This window comes from Struthio camelus, chromosome W (genome assembly GCF_040807025.1).
Source record: "Struthio camelus isolate bStrCam1 chromosome W, bStrCam1.hap1, whole genome shotgun sequence".
Classification (NCBI taxonomy): domain Eukaryota; kingdom Metazoa; phylum Chordata; class Aves; order Struthioniformes; family Struthionidae; genus Struthio; species Struthio camelus.
Window position 1 is genome coordinate 91042 of NC_090981.1, and position 15467 is coordinate 106508.

Genomic DNA, 15467 nt, shown 5'->3' on the forward strand with positions numbered 1-15467 from the left:
TCTCCCTCCATGACCCTCCCTAGCCCCCCATGACTCCCACATCCCTCCACGTCCTTCCCATGACTTCCCATGTCCCTCCATATCCATCCATGTCCCCCATGTCCCCCCATGTCCCTCCACATCTCGCCATGTCTTCGAATGTACCTCAATGTCCCCTATGTTCCCCCAAGTCCCCCATCTCCCTCCATGACCCTCCATGTCCCCCCACGTCCCCCATGTCCCTGCATGTTCCCCTTACCTCCCATGTCCCCCCATATCCTTCCACATCCCCCCATGTCCCTCCATGTGCCCCCATGTCCCTGCGTGTCCCCCATGTCCCTCAATGTCCCTCCATGTGCCCCCATGTCCCTGCATGTCCCCCATGTCCCTCAATGTCCCTCCCATGTCCCCCATATTCCTCCATGTCCCCCCATGTCTCTTATGTCCCCCATCACCCTCCATGTCGCTCCATGCTCCCCCCATGTTCCTCACTGTCCCTCCATAGCCGCCATGTCCCTCTATGTTCCTCCATGTTCCCCCAGGTCCCTCCATGTATCCCATGTCGCCCATTTCCCTCCACGTCCCTCCACGTCCCCCCACATCCCCCATGTTCCTCCCATGTCCCTCCAGGTCTTCCCATGCCCCCACATGTCTCCCATTTCTCCCCATGATCCCCCACGTCCCTCCATGTCCTCTCATGTCCATCCATGTCCCCTCATGTCCCACCATTTCCCTCTGTGTTCCCCTTGTCCCCCCATGTTCTCACATGTCCCTCCATCTCCCCCATGTCCCCCATCTCCCTCCATGTCCCCCATCTCTCTCCATGTCTCTCCATGTCCCCCATGTTCCCTAATGTCCCCCCATGTCCTCCATGTTGCCCCATCCCCCTCCATGTCCCTCCATTTCCCCCATGTCCCTTAATATCCCCTATGTCCCCCTATGTGCCCCCATGTCCCACAATGTCTCTCATGCAATTCCATGTTCCTCCATGTTCCCCAAGTCCCTCCATGTCCTCCATGTTCCTCCACATCCCTTCATGTCCCCCCATGTCCCTCCAGGTCCTCCCATGTCTCCCTTGTGCCTGCATGTCCCCCATGTGCTCTCACGTCCTCCATGTGCCCTCATGTCCCCCATGTCCCTCCATGTCCCCCCAGGTCCCTCCATGTTCCTTCAGGGCTCCCATGTCCCTCCACATCCCTCCATGTCCCTTCATGTTCCTCCAGGTGTCTGCACATCCACCACGTCCCTCCATGTCCCCCCATGCCTCCCAAGTCCCTCAATGTCCCCCACGTTCCTCCACATCCCCCCATGTGCCTCCATATCCCTCCATGTCCTCTCATGTCTCCCTTGTGCCTGCACGTCCCCCATGTGCCCCCACTTTCCCCATGTGCCCTCATGTCCTCCATGTCTCCCCGCCATGTCCCTGCAAGTTCTCCATGTCCCTCCAGGTCCCTCCATGTTCCTTCAGGGCTCCCATGTCCCCTCATGACCCTAATGTCCCTCGACATCCCCCCCATGTCCCTTCATGTCCTTCCAGGTGTCTCCACGTCCACCACATTCCTCCATGTCCTCTCATATCCCACCCTGTCCCTCCATGTTCCCCCATGCCTCCCAAGGTCCCTCAATGTCCCTCATGTCCCTCCATGTCCCCCATGACCCCCATCTCCCTCCATGTTCCCCCAATTTCCATCCATGCCCCCTCATGTCCCTTCATGGCCCCCCATGTCCCCCAGTGTCCCCTATGTCCCCTCATGTGCCCTCATGTCCCTCCACGTCTCCCAGTGCACTCCCATGTCCCATGTCCTCCATGTCCTGCCATGTCCCTCCACGTCCCCCCACATCCCCCATTTCCTTCTACGTCCCCCCCATGTCCCTCCATGTTCCCCATCTCCCCCATGTTCCTCTATGTCTCTCCATGTTGCCTCATGTCCCTCCACGCCCCCCCGCCATGTCCTCCCATGTCCCCCATGCCCCTCCATGTCCCCCGCTTCCCTCCATTTCCCTCAATATCCTCCATGTCCCCCTATGTCAGACTCCATGGCCAGCGAATAATCCAAACTGGGATTACAATAATATAGAGGCCAGAGTCACTTGCTGGACAGCACTCCGGAACTTAGTAGAAGCTGTTAGAGCATGTAGTGAATTAAGAGTGAACTGGACTAAAGTGCAGGAATGTAGATAGAGACTAGATGAACATCCTAGTGATTTTTGGGAACGACTGCGTCAAGCTTTGTTAAAATATGGGGGAATGACTTTACAGAATTTTAACAACACGCTAGCAATCAGTGTCTTTATAGAACAAGCAGCTCCAGCTATATGGAAATACTTTAAGGAGCATATGCCAGGATGACAAGGAGAGACTTTGCAAAGGATTTTGAGTGTAGCAGTGTTTGTTTATGTCAGATGAGAGGAGAATCAGAAAGTGAAACAAGCTAGGGAACTGAAAAGGGAAAAGCAATACGAGGCTAATCTCTTAGCAACAGCTTTAGCACAGAATTTGCAAGTCAGGGAAAGAAGTAGAGGAAGAAGTAGAGACAGAAGAGGAATAAGTCTGAGCCCAGGGTGAGGACAAGAAGGCGGTAGGAGAGGAAGGGGAGAAAGTAAGGAACCAAAATGTTATTACTGTGGAAATTTAGGACATATGCAGAAAGAATGTCCCCTTCACCCAAGAAGGTCTCCAGGAGTAAGGAACTTACAGGAAAACAGATCAGCTTGGAAGGGTGGATGACATTTACAATGACTAGAAATGGGGGAATTCGAAAACTGAGGAGATAGATAGATAGAAACGTTTGGAACGCTTGGTGGGTAAAGTGGAAGGACAGGAGATCGAATTCCTGGTAGACACCGGAGCCACCTTATCTCTTCTAAATTTTGTCCCAAAGGGAGCAAAGACTGAAGATAAAGTTTTAATACATGAGGTTACAGGACAAGGGGAACGATGCCTCAGTAAGCCACTATTGTTGACAATTGGAAACAAAAGTGTGTGGGGAAGATTCCTGTTACCCGAGAGCTCCCTCGTGTGTCTATTAGGGAGAGCTCTCCTGCAAGCCTTAGACGTAGAACTACACCTATCCCCCGAGGGAATGGATTTGATAATCATGGGGGCAAGTGTAGTTTCTGAAAGTCTGGGTACTGAATTAGAAATACCAGAAGCATTAAAATTCGTACCAGAGAGTGTGCAGTAGAACTAGTACTGATGTGGGACTGCTAGTCTCAGCCCAACCAGTGAATATAAAAACAAAGGGAGGAACTCCTCCAGCTGTGAAGCACTATCCAATTCCCCAAGCAGCCAAGAAAAGTATAGAAAACCAGATAGATCAATACTTAGCTCAAGGGATTTTAAAACTATGTGTATCCCCATATAACACCTCCATCCTCCCTGTAAAGAAAAATAGGCTTGACCAGGATGGGGATCCAGAATATTGTTTTGTACAAGATTTGAGAGTAATTAATCAGCATGTTATTGCTCCACACTCAGTAGTACCTGAGCCTTCCACTATACTTCTTCAGATACCCCATTGGGCAAAATGCTTCACTGCAATTGATTTAACTGCGGCTTTCTTCAGCAGTCCGATAGATGAGGAAAGTCAATCTCTGTTCGCTTTTACATGGAAAGGACAGCAAATGACATGGATACGTCTCCCACAGGAGTTTACAGGGGCCCCAACTATTTTTTCGCGAATATTAAAGGAAGACCTGAAAGATATAGAATTGCCAGGTGAATTGGCTCTAATACAATATGTAGACGATTTACTGATAGCAAGTAAAAATGAGAATACTTGCTTGAAATATACTGTACACTTGTGTATTGCTTTAGCAGAGAAAGGTCACCAAGCTTCTCCATCCAAACTCGAGCTGTGTCAGAAGGAGGTGAAATATTTGGGATTTATTCTGAAAGAGGGGCAGCAGAAGATAGACCCAGGGAGAATAGAAGTCGTAGTGAAGCTCCCTTGCCCTATCATGAAGAAACAGTTATGGGGATTTCTAGGCGTAGTAGGGTTTTGTCGACTGTGGATACTGGGATTAGGGGAATTAACCAAACCTCTAACAGAAACTACGAAAAATTGAGAGATGGAGCCCATTGCATGGGACCCTGAGTGAGAGAAAGCTTTCAGAGTGATAAAAGGGGCCTTAGTCTCTGCTCCAGCTCTTGGACTCCTGGACTATACAAAGCCTTTTAATTTGTATGTACACGAACGGAAGGAAGTAGCTAGTGGAGTATTAACACAGAAATTAGGCCCCCCACCAAAGGCCAGTAGCATACTATTCTGTACAGCTAGATCTGGTTGCAGCAGGAGCACCTGCATGCATTAATTTGATAGCAGGGGCCACAACAATACTAGAGAAAAGTCACCCCTTATACTAGGGCATCCTGTCACAAGCCATGTACCACATGAAGTAGAAATACCGTTGAGACATAATGCAACTCAAGTGTTAACCCCACAGCGGGCACATAGGTATGAACTAATTCTTTTAACAGCAGATAATGCAGTCTTAAAAAGGTGTAATACGTTGAATCCTGCAACTTTGCTACCGTTACCTGATGATGGGGAAGAACACCACCAGTGTGAACAGGTGATGCATACTTCAAGCAAGCCCAAAGCGGTTTTAACTGATGTTCATTTACAGAATCCAGACTTGATCCTGTTTGTAGATGGTTCATCCTATTACCTACGTGGACGACGGCGGACTGGCTATGCTGTGGTCAGCCAAGGGCAAGTAATAGAAGCTGAACCGCTTCCGGTAAGGATGAACGCACAAGGGGCTGAATTAATAGCCGTGACACATGCAGTTCGCCTAGCGAAAGGGAAGTGAGTCAACATTTATACAGACTCTCCATATGCCTTTGGAGTATATCACGTGGTAGGAATGCTGTGGAAGGAACGAGGATTCCTCACATCGTCAGGGAAAAGTGTGTCAAACGGGGGAGAAATATGTGATTTATTAGAATCAATCCAACTTCCAAAGGAAACTGCCGTAATACATTGCCTGGCCCATACCAAAGACACCACAGGGATCAGTAAGGGAAATGCCCTAGCAGATGCAGCAGCAAAGGCAGTGGCACGCCAGCCACTAAAAGAGTGTATGGTTGCAATTTCAAGAACTGAACAGATTGAATGGCCTAACTTGGAAGACCCGAAAACTATGTACGAAAAAGACTGTTCGCTAGAAGAGAAAAAACAACGGGAAAAGTGGGAAGTGAAACAAAATGAAGAAGGAATATGGACAATTGGCAGAAAACCGATTTTGCCAAAGAAATACTTAATCACTGTAACTAGGTGGTTTCATGATAAGGCTCATGGGGGAGCGGAGGCAGTAGCTAACCAGGTGCAGCAAGTGTGGGCAGCTCCAGGAATTTATGCAGCTACCAAAAGAATAGTTAGTAGCTGCTCAACATGTCAGAAGTTCTCATGCACCAAGCCAAACCAGGAATTAGGGGGATGATCATGGGCTTATTTCCCTTTTCAACAATTACAAATAGACTATGCTGATATGCTGCCAGTCTGTGGTTACAAACACTTATTAGTGGTAGTGGACCAATTATCAGGATGGGTAGAAGCTTTTCCAACAAGAAAGGCAGATGCAAGAGGAGTAGTAAAAGTCCTACTAAAAGAAATTATACTGAGATATAGAGTGCCCAAATCAATTGAATCAGACAGAGGCCCTCATTTTATGGCAGGAATAATCAAACAATTGCATAAGTCTTTAGGAATAGAGAGAAAATTACACACTCCTTATCATCCTCAATCCTCAGGACAGGTAGAAAGGATGAATAGGACTTTGAAAGAAAAATTAGCAAAAATCTGTGTACATATGAGGCTAAAATGGCCAGAAGCCCTAAACTTAGCTCTATGGGATATTCAGAATACTCCGAAAGAGCCCATAGGGTTAACACCTGCAGAAATTATTTTTGGGAGACATTTAACTATACCAGGAACCTATATCCCAGCCAAGACCAGACTATTGGATGGAGATGAACAGTTAACTCAGGATGCACTGGGCATGCAAAAAGGGTTTGAAGCCACTTGAAAGCAAGTCCAATGGTACCAACACACTCCCTCTGAAATCCAGATACATGATATATGGCCCAGGGATGAAGTTCTGATTAAGGCATACTCGAGAAAATCAAAATTAGAACCTAAATGGGAAGATCCTTATACTGTGCTATAATTATACTCTTATTTCGCTGTTAAAGTTGCAGGTAAAGAAAACTGGATACACCATTCACATGTCAAGCGGGTCGTGAACAATCATCTACCAAATAAGTAATCCATCCCATGAGATGGCTGTGCATACTGCTTACGCGCTGATGATGTTGCTTACCTTGACCCATTATGGGGAATCAACAAATTGGCCATGGTCTCATGCTCATACTGAATATATGGGATTATAATATGGGATTAGATTCCAGTGTAAGCCAACAAGCCAATAAAGGCCTAAAACTATCAACTGTGGTTATGCATGGGGCAGAGGTTTACTCAGAAAATGAATGGAGCTGGGATAGTACAAATGGACTTCCCCAACTATTAGGGAAAGTTGGACAGGAGATCAAAATGGGGTGCCAGGTAATAAATGGATCTACCCATGGATGGGTAACTCAAATTTCAACAACCGAAGTACAGACAAACACCAAACAGAAAAAGAACTGTGCCACCGAAAAATTAGACTGTTGGTACAATTTTACTCTAGTCCAACCAGTTTTTGTAGTTTGCCTCTGGGCACATAGCAGTGTAGGGCTAATGTTTAAATTCAAAATAGGCATTACTGAACCTAGTACAACAACAGCAGTAACCCTAGCTACAACTTTTCCTCCCAAAACAAGTATTCCAATTATCACGTAAGATAAGAGGACATCGTCCTCTCAAATTTCTGAAATTGGACCCTATGCAATTAAAAATGTGGGCCAACAACAAGTGTTATTTAATCCATCATGGTCTCTTAAACAAGTAGAACTAGTAATGCAAATTAATATCTCCACAATTAAACCAAATTGCTCACCATTTCTAAGTACCTCCTACGTGGAATGGTCAGCATGGTTGCATGAGCAAATCTTCACCTCTCCAAAACGAACAGAGAGATGTGACCAGTATCATAGGAACAGGATTGGGAGTCTAACCAATGGCTCTTATCTGGTATATTGCTGCAATGGGAAAAAATTAATGAAGAAGACACCAATTAATTGTAGATGCACTCAGTATAATACAGGACAATTATGGATGCAGGCTATGGTAGCAGCAATTATAAGAGAGGGTGAAGAGGGCACACTATCAATTGAAAGATAATTTGGAATAATGCGACAAAATTCGAAGAAGAGTTCCAATCTTGGTGGTATTTGGTCAATTTTACTTATGACCCTATCAATCAGTAATAAAGCCACAGCTTTTGTTCTAACAATATGCGATGCTTCGGTATATACTATATACCCTATCATTGTGCTGGGGTTGAATCACAATGGAACTATACTCTATCCGATAGAACATAGAGCGTGGACCCTAAAAAATGGAAATAAATGGCAAATGGTCGATGTTAACACATGCATCATGCGAGAACAACAGGGATTTATCTGGGAAAGTAATACTATCAAGGCCCAGGACAATTGTCTTGATACTGAACAAAAAGTCTGTCATTTTGAAATACATCCTGATGAAACTCCTGAAACTGTACTTGTATATCTTGGAAAAGGATGTGTTTGTACGAGAACCCTCTGTGATTTTATATCTGTAGATAACATTAATTTAAGTGCAAGTAATCACTCAAATATTTGTATCTGTAACTTTACTGAAATCCTAGAATGCGACTTTAATTACTCAGTTCCTGTTACATCTCAGCAGCTGTTGCAGTCCAATTACACACAAATTCAAAATCTATTGCCTACCCCTATCAGAATGAATCCCACTTTAGTGAGAAAATTGCTGCAACATGACAATTTATACCAATTGCTGAAATGCATCCACGATAACGGGAGAAAAACTTTAATTACCGTTTATCATGATGCAGAAGAAGTACATCGAGTTTTAGAAAGAGTAAGGAAGGATGGAGAACATCAATGGTGGGAAACCCTTCTGGGATGGTCACCAACAGTGACAGGAATTTTTAATCACATACTCCACCCAATCATAATCTTATTAGCCCTAACACTGCTGTGCTTGGTACTTGTCATCATCTTATATGTAAGAGTATGGTACCTGATAAAACAATTAATTGAAGTAGAAGTGTTTAAATCATATAAATTGATACGCTAGAACATTGCCTGATTAGCAGAACCGTATAACACATAGACGATAGCTTATTGATTTTTGCATAACTTAACTTTATTATAACTTAGTATATATAAATATTGTACTCAAGTTTAATCACTCATACATATGAGCATTCCTGTTAGATATAAAAACAAAGGGAGGACTGTTAGAGAAGGGAATTGTAGTCAACTTAGCTTCTGCTTAGCATAAGTCTGACTCTTGCTCAGCATAAGTGCCTAAAGTAGGTGAAGCCTGCAGGCCGTGGAACTGAACTGTAACCTGAAGAACATTGCTGACGATGCAACTGCAATATCAGCTAGAACCAGCCCTCAAGGATACAGAACAGAGTGACCAGAATGAACAGAGGTAACACTGACCTTCGAATAAGATAAGGTACTGTGGAGCAAGAACATAGCAACCACCTAGCAACCGACCCGGGATGTAGACGTGAACCAATCAGAGGGAAAGAGACCACCGGCTCAGTAAAGAAGATTGGAAGAGACTTTCACTGGCAGGCAGGGAAATAAGACTGTAAAGAGCGTAATTACTTAAGAATTCTTTTGTTTGGGGTCCCTTCCCAGAGGCACCCAGTTCGAGTTGTTACTCTGTCGTACTGTCATTTAATTAAATAATTAATTTTGCTGTTGTACATGCGTGAGACTGCGCCTCAGAAATCTAGGGTTGAACTGTTTCTACAACATTCCCCATGTCCCCCATGACCACTCATGTCCTCCATGCTCACCCATGCCCCTCCATGATCCCCTTGTCTCCCCATGTCCCCCATGACACCTCATGTTCCCCATGTCCCTCCATGTCTCCCATGTCCCATATCCTCCATGTCCCTCATTTTTCCCCATGTCCTCCATGTCCCCCATTTTCCTCCATGATCCTCATGTCCCTCCATGTCTCCCATGTACCCCATTTCCCTCCAGGTTCCTCTATGTCCTCCCATGTCCCTCCAAGTTCCCCTTGTCCTCCCATGTCCCTCATGTCCCTCCACGTCCCCCCATATCCACCCATGTCCTCTCATGTCCCTCCAGGTGCCTCGATGTCCCCCATGTCTCTTCATGCTCCCCTTGTCCCCCCCTGTCTCCCCAGGCCCCACCATGTCCCCCCCATGGCCTTCATGCCCCTCCATGTTCCCCAAGTCCCCCTATATTCCATCTCCCTCCATGTCCCCCATGGCCATCCAGCGTCCCCCATGTCCCCCCATGACCCCTCATGTCCTTCCATGTTGCTCCATGTCCCCCATGTCCCTCCACATCCCCTCACGTTCCTCCAGGTCCCCCCTGTCCCTCAAGTCTCCCAATATCCCCAATGCCCCCCCATGGCCCTCCGCATCCCACCATGTCCCTCCAGGTCCCCCCAGCTTCCCTCATGTTCCTTTAAGTGCTCCATGTCCCTCCATGTTCCCCTTGTCCCCCCCATTTTCCTCCATGTCTCTCCACATTCCCCCATGTTCCCCCATGTCCCTCCACGTCCCCCCCAAGTCTCATGTCCCCCATGCCCCTCCATGTCTCCCCATGTCCCCACAGCTTTACCCATGTCCCTCCATGTTCCCCTTGTCCCCCCCCAGGTCCCCCATGTCCCTCCACGTCCCCCCATATCTGCCCATGTCCCCTCATGTCCCTCCACATCCTCCATGTGCCTTAAGGTTCCCCTTGTTCTCCCATATCCCCCCATGGCCTTCATGTTCCTCCATGTCCCCCATCTCCCTCCATGTCTTTCCATTTCCCTCCATGACCTCCCATGTTCCACCACGTCCCTCCACATCCCCCCATGTCCCTCAAGGTGCCTCCACTTCCTCCATGACCCTCCAAGTCCCTTCATATCCCCCATGTCCCCCTATGTCCCTCCATGTTTCCCTTGTCCCACCATGTCCCTCAATCACAGAATCACAGAATGGTTGAGGTTGGAAGGGACATCTGGGGATCATCTAGTCCAACCTCCCTGCTCAAGCAGGGTCCTCTAGAGCATATTTCCCAGGATTGCGTCCAGGCGGGTTTTGAATATCTACATCGAAGCAGACTCCACAACCTCTCTGGGCAACCTGTTCCAGAGCTCCATCACCCTCACAGGAAAGAAGTTTCTCCTCATGTTCAGATGGAACTTCCCGTGTTTCAGTTTGTGCCCGTTGCCTCTTCTCCTGTCACTTGGCACCAGTGAGAAGAGTCTGGCCCCATCCTCTTGACAACCCCCCTTCAGATACTTGTACATATTGATCAGATCCCCCCTCAGTCTTCTCTTCTCCAGGCTAAACAGGCCCAGCTCCCTCAGCCTTGCCTCATATGAGAGATGCTCCAGTCCCCTCATCATCTTGGTAGCCCTCCGCTGGACTCTCTCCAGGAGTGCCATGTCTCTCTTGTACTGGGGAGCCCAGCACTGGACACAGGACTCCAGGTGAGGCCTCACCAGGGCTGAGTAGAGGGGCAGGATCACCTCCCTCGACCTGCTGGCAACACTCTGCCTAATGCAGCCCAGGAGACCATTGGCCTTCTTGGCCAAAAGGGCACATTGCTGGCCCATGGTCAACTTGTTGTCCACCAGGACTCCCAGGTCCTTCTGCAGAGCTGCTTTCCAGCAGGTCAACCCCCAGCCTGTACTGGTGCATGGGATTATTCCTCCCCAGGTGCAGGACCCTGCACTTGCCTTTGTGGAACTTCAGGAGGTTCCTCTCCACCCATCTCTCCAGCCTGTCCAGGTCCCTCTGAATGGCAGCACAGTCTTCTGGTGTGTCAGCCACTCCTCCCAGTTGAGTATCATCAGCAAACTTGCTGAGGGTGCACTCTGTCCCTTCCTCCAGGTCATGGATGAATATGTTGAACAGGCTTGGACCCAGTACTGACCCCTGGGGGACACCACTAGCTACAGGCCTCCAACTAGACTCTGTGCCACTGACCACAACCCTCTGAGCTCGGCCATCCAGCCAGTTCTCAAGCCACCTCACCGTCCACTCATCCAGCCCACACTTCCTGAGCTTACCTATGAGGATGTGATGGGAGAGTGTCAGAAGCCTTGATCAAGTCCAGGGAGACAACATCCATTGCTCTGCCCTCATCTACCCAGCCAGTCATTCCATCATAGAAGGCCTCTCCTGTTCTCCAGGACCTTTCAAAGATGATGGAGAGTGGCCTGGCAATAACATCCACCAGCTCCCTCAGCACTCGTGGGTGCATCCCATCAGGGCCCATGGATTTGTGGATGTCGAGTTTGCCCAAATGATCTCTAACCCAATCCTCCTCGACCAAGGGAGAGTCTTCTTTTCTCCAGCCTTCCTCTTTTGTCCCCAGGGTCTGGAATTCCTGAGGGCTGGCCTTAGCAGTAAAGACTGAAGCAAAGGCAGCATTCAGCAACTCTGCCTTCTCTGTATCCTTTGCCACCAGGGCACCCGCCCCATTCAGCAGCGGGCCCACATTTCCCCTAGTCTTCCTTGTGCTAATGATGTATTTGAAGAAGCCCTTCTTGTTGTCCTTGACATCCCTTGCCAGATTTAATTCCAAATGGGCCTTGGCCTTCCTTGTCGCATCCCTGCATACTGTGACAACGTCCCAGTATTCCTCCCAAGTGGCCTGTCCCCTTTTCCACATTCTGTAGACTTCCTTCTTCTGCTGGAGTTTTGCCAGGAGTTCCTTGCTCATCCATGCAGGTCTCGTGTCCACTTTGCTGGACTTCTTACTCAGAGGGATGCACTGCTCTTGAGCCTGGAGGCTCAAGACCTCTTAGGTCTTTTTGACCTCTTAGGACCCTGTAGTTCCCTTAGAAACCACCTGCAGGTCTTGATTGTACCCGAGTCCTGTGTTGGCTCTCCAGTGCCCTTAGCACCCCTTCAGGCTGTTCTGGTCCTCCCTTTGGCCTTTTATTTTGCCCAACAGACCTCTGTTGGCCCTCTAGTCCCTTCAGAACCCCTCCTAGGATGCTTGTCGTGCCCCAGAGCTGTCTTCTAGCCCCTCCCCCCCAGCCCCTAGAGGAGCTGTCTTGTCTCCTCAGAATCCCTCTTCAGGACTTCCTTCTTCTCCATAGTCATTTTTTGGCCACATGGACCCCTTAGCACCCCTCTAGTGCACTCAGAACCCCTTCTGAAGCCTTTGTTCAGCCCCAGAGCCCTGTGCTGGCCTTCTAGTCCTTATTGTTCCTCTCTTGTCCCCTCAGAAGCCATCCTGAGGTCTTCTTGGACAAGTTCTCAATTCAGAGATACAAAGATAGCATTCTCCTGGGGAACTAGTTGTTCTACCCACAGACTTCTTTTTCTAGTCATTCTGGGCACCATACAAGAAATATTCCTCTAAGGGAATACTCATATTACAGAAGAGGGTTTGTTCCAGGAGTTTATTTTGATATCTTAGTTTGTTCTACAGGATATACTGCCCTGCCAGAACAGCTGTATTGTAATGTAGTCCTGAACCAATTAGAGTACTGTGATATAGCATTCCCTTTCTAGGCTATATAGAATGTTATAGCTTTCTTTCTAATCATAACCAGAATAGATTCCTAGCTTTTAACGCAAAAACTTGTGCTAGCTAAAGTAAAAAGAAGCTTAATAACATACCTCCTGATATTATGAATGGAACATTTGAAGTCCTAGTAACAAAACAGATGCTCTATTTCATAGAAGAGATCTCTCTATCCTTTCTGTGCTCTCCATTCTAGACATTGAGTGGAAGACGAGAATTTGCTTTTGCCTAGCCCTATGTATTTATGGCTGCCATTGGTTTGCCCCTCCCCTCCGAAGAGCTTGTGGGTAGGGAAGTGGGTGGAGCCGAGGGTTACATGAACTGGAGGTCACTCCTCCTCTTCCCCTCCATGTTCATTCTGATTTGTCCTCCTGTAGGAGTAGGGCTCTAGAATTGCTTTGGCAAGTAACAGCATTTGAGGAAGTCAAACTACCCAGGAAAACTTATTCTTATGCTCAGAGAAGCAAAGGCTGTTTATGAACATAAGGCTTTTGGTCAGCTCAAGCTGGTGTTGTGAGCATGACTGAAAGCTGTTTGTTGTAGGCAGGTTTTTCTTGGATAGTATCTTAGTGTAGGGTGTTCAGGGGTGGAAGAGGGCTCCTGAGTGTCCAGTTATATCTGTTGTTAACTTGCTTTTATTTTCTGGTCTTTCTGTGTTTATTGTGGAAGAGACCCAGCTTCATCACTGGGCTCTTCCAAGATGATGAGTTGGGGAACTGTTTGTTCCTCTCCAGGACTGCAGAAAAGAGGAGATAGCAGGGGTTCTGGGGAAATATTTATTTTTGCTTTTGTACCCTAGGTGTTTTTTTGCAGTAGTGTGTCTAGTAATTAGGGTGTGTGTTGCTCTCATCAGGGTTCAGGCAGTCTAGGCTGGTGTCTGGCTCACTTGCTGGATGTTTTACTGCTCTTCAAAAATATTGTCAACCTTGTTCAGAAAGAAACTGTGTGGAGTTTCTGTAGTGTGTAGATTTGTGGAAGAGTGCAGACTTTATATGAAGAGGGAAGGAAGCATGCAGCCCTGGAAGCCAGGGTGGGGATCAGAAGAAGTGCCACAAAAGGGCAGGTAGGTTTCTGTGGGTTCAGGGGGCAGAGATATAAGAAAGGGGCCAGCAGGCAGGAGTGCACATTGGTTCCTGGTGGTTCAGGAAAGTCCAGCAATTTCTCCCCTCTCAGTGCTGAGGCTTGGACAGGAAAAGGAGGTGAGTTCATTAGTTCTGTGTAGGTTGTTTTTTGAGCCCTTGAGGCACATGGGCTTATTCAGAGTTGTGTTTGGTTTCCAACAAGGTGACTTCCTTTCTCATCATCCTGCAGTTGCAGGGAGGGAGGATGAAGTCATCTTCTGAAGTGCAGTGTGAACTACATAGCTTTCAATGTCTATATGGGTCAGTCGGCTGCATCTCACCAGTTGGAATGCATCTGGGTTGAGTGAGCTATGAGAGAATCTGGTACATGGTGGGAGTGGGATACACTTAATACTTTAAGGGTTTTCTTATTTGGCAGAGTTTCTTATCCCTAGGCAGACATTCTTATCAGCTTAACTGTGCAGGGAGGAGACAGTTGTCTGTCATGTACTGATGAAGTTTTTGCTACTTTTCCACAGTCAAGAATGTAACTCTGGAGAGGGGAGGGGTAGCCTGCAGTGCCGATTCACTCCCAGCATCAGACTGGATGGAGCATGTGGTGTTTTGAGGGTGTAGTTTTTATGGTAGGTTGTAATTTCTTTTGTTTTAGTGTCATTGCAGGTGGCAGCTCCTGCATCCGGAAAGAATCATGGCTCACGTCTGTTCAAATTGCTTTTTGAAGCATGTCCCTGATTGCTGTAACAACTCTGTGGATTAGGGTAAACATAGGAAATAGCTGCTGTGTGGGAGGCCCTGATCTGAATTCAGCATCATGTGGATAATGGTACTGTACAGCTGGGAATGCAGACAGCCCTGAGAGACTCTGGGATCAAGGATGAGTGTATGAGTCATGGGGCTGAGTTACTGCCAGAGACGTTTTTGGAAATGTTGGGGAGACTGTGGGGGGGGTTGAAATGGGAGGAGATGAGTGCTGATCACTGTGTTTTCCTATAGGAGGAGGTGTGCTATGGAAACATTACTACTTTGATGCAGCAATGGTGACAGTACCGGTCTTCTCTTTAGTTTTATTGGAGACTGAATGATGGAGCAGGGTACTGGAGCTTCATATTTTCTCTGCTTTTGTCTGCTATTACAGGTGCTAGAGTGAAGATCTGAATGTCAGCGGGTGGAGGCAAGTCCTTTGGAGGCTAAGGTGAAGCAGAAAAAAATTACTTGCTAACCTTGATTTTTGGCATGGCACATGGATACAGTATGAGGAGCACAAACGGGTGAAACGTGTTTCTGAGGGGTGACGAGGTGATAGCTCTGAGGCCGTAGGGGATGCCGCAAAGGCAGATGCGAGTGCAGCGTCCGAATTACCGGGTAAGAGAACAAGGAGGTGGGGTCAGACATGGCAGAGCAGTTTTCTTCTTCAGTAATCTGGTTTGGAGTGCTTGGCTGGCATTGCCTTTGGCTCCCATGCATCAAGCCTCTCCTTCAGAGAGAGATGGCTTGGTTGTCAAGTCATTGCAAACGAGGAAAATAATTTGTTGTATCTGCCTCTTTTTTCATCAAGTTCACTCTTGCAATTGTGTACTCATCTTACACATCAGTTTTTGCTTCAGTCAGCTTCCATCCCATCACTTTTGTGTACGTTCTTGCCCTGTGTTGTTTGCTCATAGTCACCTTTATGCACTTGTTTTTCAGCTTCTTGGTCTTGTGTCCTGTTTCTCTTG

The 15467-nt window shown here is 47.4% G+C and overlaps 1 pseudogene; it reads left to right on the plus strand.

The window, feature by feature from the left end:
* Positions 1–6938: 6938 nt before the first annotated feature.
* LOC138064209 (uncharacterized) lies at positions 6939–8222 on the plus strand (annotated as a pseudogene).
* Positions 8223–15467: the final 7245 nt, after the last annotated feature.